This window comes from Pinus tabuliformis, chromosome 6 (genome assembly GCF_031772625.1).
Source record: "Pinus tabuliformis cultivar Carrire ecotype Pingquan chromosome 6, CPIR1, whole genome shotgun sequence".
Classification (NCBI taxonomy): Eukaryota; Viridiplantae; Streptophyta; class Pinopsida; order Pinales; family Pinaceae; genus Pinus; species Pinus tabuliformis.
Window position 1 is genome coordinate 1120623739 of NC_142292.1, and position 9516 is coordinate 1120633254.

Consider the following 9516-nt stretch of genomic DNA (forward strand, 5'->3'; position numbering starts at 1 on the left):
CCCAACAACATAACAATCAATACAAGTTAAGAATCCAAGGGCCGGTATTCGATCCAGAGTTGACGAGGCAGAAATTTAAAATGTACTTACTGAGAAAGCTTACATCGCTCATTAACTGAGTGAAAAACACTCAGAACAAGTTTAGAAATGTGGCTACAATGAAAAGTGCTTTCGTAAAAAACAAAAGCAAGTCTACTAGTAGCAGATCAAGTTACTCCTTCGGACACTTTAGCAACGTCTCCTGCATTGGATTATAACATAGTTGATGAGATGAAGAAAGTTCATACGATTATTTGACTCTTCGAACTTGCTGTAACTTATTTTTAACCTATTAATATTTTCTAGTTTTTCCCTTTATGTTCAAAAAAAAGAAAAAGAAATAGAGAAAAAGAAAAATAGGAAAAAATAGAAAAGAAAAAATAAATAAAAGATTGAAAAGAAAAGAAAAGAGAATAAAAATGAAAATTCAAAAGAAAGAGAAAAGGGATAAGAAAAGAATAAGATAAAAATAAAAATCCCAAAAAAGGCATGCATGTTGAAATGTATCCCTTCATAATTTAAATGTATTTTATATGTTTTATATAATAAAACTATTTGATGTGATAATCACCGGTTAATAATTAACGTGTGCACAACAACCAAATGTGGAGATGGAGGCTGCCCAAATCAACAGCCCCTGATTAATATCGGGACTCCCTGCATCCTTGAATGCTAACGTACAGGGGGTGGGGTAGGGGGATTTGCAAAGCATATTTCTGAATCCCGCTTTTTCTATGTGGCACTCTCATATCCATTGCACCCCCCCTTCACTCAAAACCTTTTCCTATGCCCCCCCCCCCGCAAACCACTCTTCCAACATCCCACTATTTTTGTCACCTGCCAATATCTCGCCACATTTAACTGATGTTATTCCTCCCCACTACATCTCGCACATGATCGTTGCTAATCATATTTACCGCCATCATTTATCTTCATTGAATACCCCACGCGAATAATAGTTAAAATGACAAAGAAATCGTCATTTTCTCCTAATAAACATGGTTATCCTATTCAAAATCGGTCATTTTCCAAATTCCGCATGTCACCAAAATTCACAGAACTCTACTGCAAGCATAATTTCAGCGAAAAATGACCTTTTATCGCCACCACATTTCGGATAACTCTATCGTGATTTTTTGAGGAATTTATTTTCCTAATGGCTTCCCATAAAGGAAAATTGAAACTCCTTATAGATAATCCTTTGTTCCCCATGTTATTAATTTAGATGAACGACCACTGGTTGACACTCAGTTTAAGATTGTAAAGACCAATTGTGAGTTTGATCTTTACGAACTTCATAATTGGGAATTTCAAAAGTTTGAAGATGTCAGTGATGATTTTTGTTTCTAGGAATCCCTACTGCCACAGTTTTGCTTCCCTAAAACCCATCATTTCCTAGAATTCGTGGCCTTGTGTGGAGCCCGATATATTCCTAGTCAGAGAGTTGTAATTTCTCAAAACAATGAAACCATTTTCCATATTACAACTGAGTCAATTTTCCAAGCCCTTTAGTTAAATCCTCGGGATTCCTTACACCCTTTTTCTTCTGATGCTTTAATCAAAATCTACCAGAAACTCACTTTCCCACATAGATCTCACATATTTGAGTAATTTTTACTAGAAAACTTAGAACTACTCATAACTAACCCTCCTTATCCCTCTGCAGTTAGGATATCCTTGTTGAAACTCCAAAATGTCTTCAAAATTTCATGCATTTTTACCTTCATCGCCACTATTTCACTCACATTTTGTAGCTCTATAACCTTACATTAGCCTCCGTTTTCACGTTCATATGTGGTGACATTAGTATTTTCCAAAGTTATTAGTTTTAAGTATTTAGAGTGGATTTATGATTAAAAGTTAGAAAAATAACATGTATTTACTTATACCTAAAGGTGGAATAAGTTTGGTGACATGTGTAGGTCATTTGGAAGCTTCCAAGACACTCTTATGTGGCCTCCAAGGTTCAACTTCGAATTCTCCTCAAGATTGAAAGAACATTTGGGAGGAGTCAAACATATTTGTTGGGAAACAATATCTCAATAAAGGATTATTTAAAGAGATTTGAGGAGATAATAGTTCAAGCCCATTTCAAGGAGAAGATCATGAGGATATGAATATCTCATCCAAGATTTGTGGGAGGATTTGAAGGGATCATATTTTGTAATTATGGAAATTGGTTGAGAGAAAAGTGAAGTTGTATTTATGAGTTTCTTATCTCCTTTTTAAAGCAACTCATGTATAAATATAAGTGCTCTCTCTCTAACTCATGTATAAATATAAGTGCTCTCTCTCTATTTGGGGACATCGATATGAGAGGAATGTAATGTTAGGTTATGTTATGTAATGTTATGGTTGGATAGGGTTGTAAGTCAGTGTAATTTAATAGATTGAGATTTATTTATTGTGAAGGTGAGCTCACATGTGTTTGTTTTTGCTATTTGTTACTTTTTTTTCTTTTCATATGTTGTTTTTACTTTTATGAAATTTCATATTTCTAGATTAATTTAATTTATGCAATTCAATTTCAATTGTGTGCTTCAATTTTAAACATTAGATTAGGTAAATTTAGCTTCATTTCTGCATATATTGTGCATGTGCCTCGTAAGTCTACCAAATCTTCAGGTTGATAATTAATGATTGGGAAATTATTAAACGACAATATTTTCACCCAAAATTTTGGCGCCGTTGTCAAGGAGGAACAATGAATAAAAGTTTAGTTTACTTTTCCGCAAGAGTGATTTCATTTAATAGGTTTGATTTGATTGCTCGCTTACCAGCTATCTTAGTTTGCTTGCTTGACAACTGAATCACTAGTTGTTATTTACTACTTTCTAGATTATCATAGTTTGCTTTAGTTTTCTTGCATGATAACTGCAAGTGTGTTTAATTTCCTCAAAGTATGATTTATGGTTTTCGCAAGAATAAATACATGCAACTAGTTTATTTTCATTTAGTTTTACATTTAGATTTTAGTTTTGGGTGCTCCCACTAATCCATATGTATATCACTAATCCATATGTGTATTAGTAATATGATTCAATGATGAGTATAAGTTTGGAACAACTCACTCAGATCCCAGCAAAAGCCAAGATCTCCTATTCCCAAGAAGAAAAGATCTTGAGGACAGTCCAAAGCTTAACTACTCTTCCAGAGGAAAACAAATAATCAACATTTGAAGAATCTTGTACATCTAAATTACAGTCACAACAATTAAATTCAATCATTATTGTATATTTTCATTTTAAATTCATGAAATTGGAAATAAATATATTTTTATTACTATTTCGTGAATGGTTACACTAGAAATTTAATTATATGTAATGATTTGTAATTTCCAATTAGCATAGAGTAGGTAGGATGTTATTTTCAGTTTCGAAAAAGTATGCTCTCCTCCCAGGTTTTGCGAATATGTCTATAAATGTTTTCAGTAATGAATAAATCAAGGGTTTACAAAATACTTAATCAATTTCACCTGCAAATCGGTTTGTCTTCATTTGCTTAAAAAAAAAGATTTTTTCATCCTAAATCAATAAATTTTAGAATTAAAATATTTTTTTTTTTTTTTTAATTTTAATTTAAAAAAAAAAAAAAATTAATGCAACATAATTTTTTATTTATTTTTAATAAGAGTTTTTAACACCTTACAAAATAATAAAAAATTAAAATTAAAATTCCACGAGACCCTAAGAGTAGTTAAGAGTAATAAAACCACTGGTTAAAGAGTCGCCATATTGATGAAGAATATTTCTTACCAGATCATACTCACAAGTCCAACTTACTATATGCGCTATTAATCCATTCATTCTAACCCACCTTTGAGACATCAATTGATACATCTCCCCATGGTATCGGTCTGTCGGGGATATATTTCTTATTTAAACCAGATTATCTCATGATTACCTGGTCAAAACGAATTGCGGAGTTCTGACGATTTCGTTGTGAATTGCAGCCAAAACTTGCATATCTAACATCGGTTGTTCGTTGGCTCCGCAAGGTTTGTTGTGTTGCATGTTGCAAATTCCAGCTAGCCAAGCAATGGATGCATCCTTGACCAATGGTGTGAGGCAAGTACTTTTTTCCTGGAAGAGGAGCCAGATTTGCTATTGATAGAGGTGCAATGATACCTCTGTTTGATGACAATGAATTCCGGAAATAATTGTGATCTCAACTAAAAAATGAAATCTGGTTGTTACAGTTTCAAAATCCTCGAAAATCCACGAGGAAAATTGGGTTCATTAAAGATAGTGATGCTATATTTAAGGGAAAAATATTGTTTTAAAAATATTTACGATATAACGAATATCCTTCTTGGGATTTGATTCCTAGCTCTTATTGCATAGGGTTCACCAAGCTCACCACTTCCCTCTAAAGTTGACAGGGTTTCTAAGTGTAGCATGAATAAGATGGGATTGGTTCCCAATTTTGAGCTATATATTTAGAATTCAATGGGGTAGTAGGGGAGACAAATCCTCAAAAATCCATCTGTGTGTGATAAAAATCAGGTTTCAGTTTGCAGAATATAAAAGAGATCGCGCCCAGATTTGGATTGCTCCTACGATGACAGCGAAGAGAAGCTACCAACGAATTTGTGGTGAATTGTCAATGATTACACAATAAAATTGGAAAATGTCAAACAATGTTGATGTTCACCATTTTGATTCCATGGACTATGTGCTTGATTTATGTGCAGAAAATCAACGCTTATAAATCGAATCGAATCCTTGTGATAAATATATATCATGCTAAATAATATGCAGCGACAACACCCTACCCTAACCCTTTATTGCTAAAAGTAAGCTTTCTCTATCATCACATATCGATAGAGGACTCGAAACGATAAAATCGTCGATGCCCAACGCATCTGATGTAGGTACATCTTATACAAGGCTTCTGTGTGGCTGATCGCACCCTGTCAGTGAATGGTTTCTCGTTCAAGGATTCGAAGACCGTGAACGACTTCAATTCTTTTTTTTTAAGGATTAAGAAGACCAACAATACGTTTGGGGTACAATATTTCACGGGCGAACGTAAAAAGTTTTCCAGGGCTGAACACGATAGGAGTATCAATTAAACCATGTCGACTATGCTGCCGGGGAGTTTGAATCCTCCATTCGCGTGTGGCGGAAATTGTGTTTGCTTCAGAGGGCAGCCTTCTTATGGTCAGTTTCATCAGAACCGTTGTCATCTGGTTAAATGGTGGCTACCACACTTCTGGTTCACCCAGTTTGATTAGCCATCATCATTCTTGGAATATTCCAAGATTCGACGCACATCTTTACCACCTCGTCCCTGCTTTTGGTGGCGAAACCGCTACCGTTGGATCTCGATCTAGATATATAACAGCAGCCTTATGTATACATTTTTTTTTTTTAATGAATCCACATACATAGCCGCTTAAATCTAAAGTGATTTTTTCTTGCTTGTTGCCTTTCTCAATATTCTAGCTACCTATGTTGATGCTTATGCTTACGATTCAAAGGGCGTTGGAGAATTCCAGTTCAATAAAATACGGGCCCTGCATCTCATCCATTTCATAACTTTAATACTCAAATTCTAGCTATCAAAAACCTTGTCAATTTCTGATTTAGAAACGTGAAAGATAGGGAGTGTTACTCTGTAGAAGCACTTTGTAAGATATATATTGCTTTTTGAATTTTTAAATGGCTGGCTGCGACAATGATGGGGGATGAAGCATTATAGAATTAGTGGCAATGCACATACATTGCCAGAGCAAAGCTATGGAGTCATTCAATCAGAACAGGGTTTCTGTATTGGGAAAAAGGGATTTTAATTCGAGGTGACATTGGCACGAGGTGAAACTTTCCCTCCTTTTTAATATCATCTTTATCTAGAAACCATTATTAATGAACCCAAAATAGCCTCTTCATAGTTGCGCAATAATATCATTTTATTCCCTAAACACTGCATGTTATTTTTTAGATCCATCATTGAAAAATAGAAACCTTGGCTATGGTTGCAGTTTGGAATTTTTATTTAACCACTTTGCAAAAACATATACCTCGCAAGCTTTTACAAAACTAATCCCAAATGCATTATTGATTGCGAAAAATATTCTATAAATTACACTGTTTGAGTTTTCAACATTTTAAAATAATGGTTATTACATAAAAATGGCTGATCCTCAAGGAAATTAACGCGCAATCACGTTTTAAATGATTATTAGATGGAAAACTTACCTCCAAACTGACTTGGCACCATGAATTTGATTGGTTTGACTTCTAACTAGTAGGCTCACATACAAAAATCTTTAGAGAGGAGGAATGAGATTCCACAATGGTTTTGTTTTGACACCCTTCTTCATCCATTTTCCTTTTTTAATCATTGCTATCAACTCAATAAAAGCAGTAAAACCATAGATTTTAATAAGGTAAAAAAAAAATATGTCTTATTTTCCAATATGACTTATTATTATTAGCTATAGAAATAACATGATTATATATCTATTTTATAAATCTGCAACTATCTCTATGGTTTGTGGGATTCTGGTGCACCAATGAAACAATGAAGCACATGGGCGGTTGAGGATTGATCTCCTCATGGATCTCTTTCTATTCACTAGGCTTGACACCCTTTCTTGTTGACTCAACCAGCTTATGTTCTTTCATCCTGTGACAACCAATCGATTAATGACTTGAATTAAAAGTGTCACCCCTTCCCCTGCTAAATGTTACAAGGAAGCATCACGATCACAATTATTTTCCATAATTCTAGATGGGTATCGAATGGGCAGCCAAAATTTTCCTCATTTGGTTGATTGTTTTCGTTTCATGATTAGTAATGGGTTGTGTAAACAATAATTAAAAAAAATCAAAACAAATGAAAACAAATAAAAATCAAAACAATTAAAAACTAGATTTCGCAAATGAACATTTCATAATTGTTGAAAATGATTTATGGTAATTGGTTTCTTGGAGTTACTTCAAAGGAATTTGCCCGAAAAGGCAGTAGGTAAAAAAAAAAAATCATTTTATTTTATTTTTTTGCTAGCATTCATACTCATTCTTGCATTTTATATCTTTCAAAAGCTCTCACAATTTTCATGCAGGATTTGTACTAAGCTTTTACAGGTATGCAAACGATTCAAGTTCATGCAACTGTGATCTCCAGAAATCACAATAAAACATGCATCATTGAAATCTTGGAGGAGCTAATTCTTCATTACAAATCTCGTGAAATTTGTCACTACATAGAAACCTTAGCATCATGATATGTTTACCCACATTTCTCCTTCAAAGTTCATTAGTCATCCATATTGAAGTCCACTAATTCATTGCCTTACCCATCATAACTTCATACATGTCTACTTGTCTGAGTTGCATAAATTTTTTCCTTCTTTTCGATTCATCTTTTTGCCTTATGAATAAAACCATCGAGCTCTTTACATTGCCTTTTTTCCCTTGCCATAAAAATTGTTTGATCGTGAAATCTTTTATCTATAGTCCTACCAATCATTTTGTACGAACTCGTGTTGACTGATGTGGGATTCCCTAAGGACCACCTTTCAAAAAGTCTTGACCCATCGACCTCAACACCTTATCTAGGATAAAGACTAGAGTCCTTATTAGTACCTTGAGGCTTGTATGCCTTAATGACAAGTTCTCTCACTGACAATCATGGGAATACATCAATGTCCCTTGATCGTTGGATCTTGCAAGTGGATCAACATCAACTCATCTATTCGCACATTGCAATATGTACTTGGATACCTTGGCACTCATTGACATTAATGGTGAGTTTGCCTCGCATTGGTTAATGACATTCATTAATGGTCGGTAATCCAATGACTTCTCTTCATGCTCAACATCAACACATTTATTCGCATGACTAGAATTGTACCATCAAGTTTTGTAGCAGGTGAAGACTATATACTTTTCATGACTCCATCAGCAGTTGCAGCAGTATGTTTTCAACCATATGAGAGTACCACAGTTCCACTTTCAGACTCCATCTTTTGATCTGTGATCCAGAAGTAGCAACAACCACATTTTCCATGATCCAACAGCAAAATCAACCACATTCCTATTGCATAGTTCATCAACTTTTGAGATATGCACAATTTTTCCACTTCTTAGGTAAGTGAAGGTATGTTCTTTCCTAGATTTTTATCATATAATTCCTTTAATATTGAAATTATAATTTTTGGAAAATACTTCACCATATTCCCTTTCTCATTTCATAAAAACTAAAATACCTTTAGCTGGGTGAGAGGATACCAATTCATGTTCATACCTCATGTTCACATTTCACAATACATATCACATTCATATTTCATCATCACCTTTGATATCACATGTCATCCTAACCAACATACTTTTCCAGACAACTACTATTGCATTATGATTCAAAAGTTATATGTTTTGCAAATGATGATCAAAGGATGAGCACATTAGATGGCTAATTAAATGATTTCAAAAGTATTTTTTTTATGCAACACAAAAGTATTGTTACACAAGAACCAATACTAATAAAATTTGGTTGCCACACAAGAACCAACCAAAGTAATATGTTGCAATCAAATGTTTTTCAAAAGAACACTTCGCAAAAGGAACAAAGTTATCAAATAATTATGCGAAGTTGAAAGAAGAATCAATATCAGCCAAAGTTCATATAAAAGCAAGACAATTCAAAAGATCAAATCATGATTAAAGTAAATCAATGCAATAGATTGCATGAGGACATGCAATAACTTCAGTTGGGGGGTATGTTGAGCCTCCAAAATGTCATACATTTTTACCTTCATCGCCACTATTTCACTCACATTTCACAACTCTATAACCTTACATTAGCCTCCATTTTCATGTTCATATGTGGTGACATTAGTATTTTCCAAATTTATTAGTTTCAAGTATTTAGAGTGGATTTATGATTAAAAGTTAGAAAAATAACATGTATTTACTTATACCTAAAGGTGGAATAAGTTTGGTGACATGTGTAGGTGATTTGGAAGCTTCCAAGACACTCTTATGTGGCCTCCAAGGTTCAATTTCGAATTCTCTTCAAGATTGAAAGAAGATTTGGGAGGAGTCAAACATATCTCATGGGAGAAAATATCTCAATAAAGGATTATTCAAAGAGATTTGAGGAGATAATCATTCAAGCCCATTTCAAGGAGAAGATCATGAGGATATGGATATCTCATCCAAGATTTGTGTGAGGATTTGAAGGGATCATATTTTGTAATTATGGAAATTGGTTGAGAGAAAAGTGGAGTTGTATTTATGAGTTTCTTATCTCCTTTTCAAAGAAACTCATGTATAAATATGAGTGCTCTCTCTCTATTTGGGGAGATCTGATATGAGAGGAATGTAATGTTAGGTTATGTTATGTAATGTTATGGTTGGAGAGGATTGTAAGTCAGTGTAATGTAATAGATTGAGATTTCTTTATTGTGAATGTGAGCTCACATGTGTTTGTTTTTGCTATTTGTTATTTTGTTTATTTTCATATGTTGTT